The 861-nt window shown below is 40.0% G+C and overlaps 1 protein-coding gene across 1 annotated transcript in view; it reads right to left on the bottom strand.

Annotated features, from left to right (window-relative positions):
• Positions 1-861, bottom strand: part of rtn4ip1 (reticulon 4 interacting protein 1) — a 25,506-nt gene that overhangs the window by 22,046 nt on the left and 2,599 nt on the right. The window lies entirely within an intron of this gene.

Genomic DNA, 861 nt, shown 5'->3' with positions numbered 1-861 from the left:
AAAGACAAGATGATAGTTTATTAAATTTTAATGAAATTTGCAGATTGTTTTGGTGAAATTTAATAAACTCCTTGCTATCTAAAATATAACAGGACACCGGAGTATATTCTCGAGCATCTCACACTTCTGATAATCAGCTGTCTGCTTGACGTTTATTCAGCTGTGTAAAAACTTTAATCTCAGCCAAACCGATTTACTCAGGAACAAATAAAATACTAAAAAGAAGCCAAACAATAACATTTTTAAGTTATCTAAGTGACTTATATATGTTTAACCTGAGTAGCGAAAGATGGCGGTGGGTTTGAAAATGATTTGCCAGGAGTCCGCTGTTCTCACGGCTCTAGTGAGCATTGCCTCCGGCTAGCTATCGGAGCGCTTTTGAAAATATGTGGTGTCTTGATAAACTGAGCAGATATTTGAGGTTTACACAGCTACATTCTCGCCTGAATATATGTTAAACGTTTATTTTGTGACCCAGAAAGAATAATAAGAGTAATATTAAAACTAACTAGCTGCTGCCATTGTTGGAAACTGAGCTGGGCTGCGCTATGAATTCTGGGACAGAGCTACTTCTTCTTCGGGGTTTAACGGCAGCTGGCATCCTTGTTTCAGTCCGTTATTACACTCTTAAATCCTACTACTTATTCCTGCGTCTTTTGTGATCTTACAAAGCTTCAAACGACACGTCGACTATTAAATCAGTCGTCGACGATTGTGATAGTCGACTAATCGTGGCAGCCCTAGTGCTCAGTGTGTACTGAGCCCTCTCCTGTACTCACTCTACACCTACGACTGCACGGCCACTAGAAACTCCAACATCATTGTAAAGTTTGCGGACGACACTACAGTGGTGGGTCTTAT

Source organism: Pundamilia nyererei, unplaced genomic scaffold (genome assembly GCF_000239375.1).
Source record: "Pundamilia nyererei isolate P.nyererei 1_Seehausen unplaced genomic scaffold, PunNye1.0 scaffold00088, whole genome shotgun sequence".
Classification (NCBI taxonomy): Eukaryota; Metazoa; Chordata; class Actinopteri; order Cichliformes; family Cichlidae; genus Pundamilia; species Pundamilia nyererei.
The sequence above is the reverse complement of the archived record's forward strand: the minus strand, read 5'-3'. Positions and strand labels throughout refer to the sequence as shown.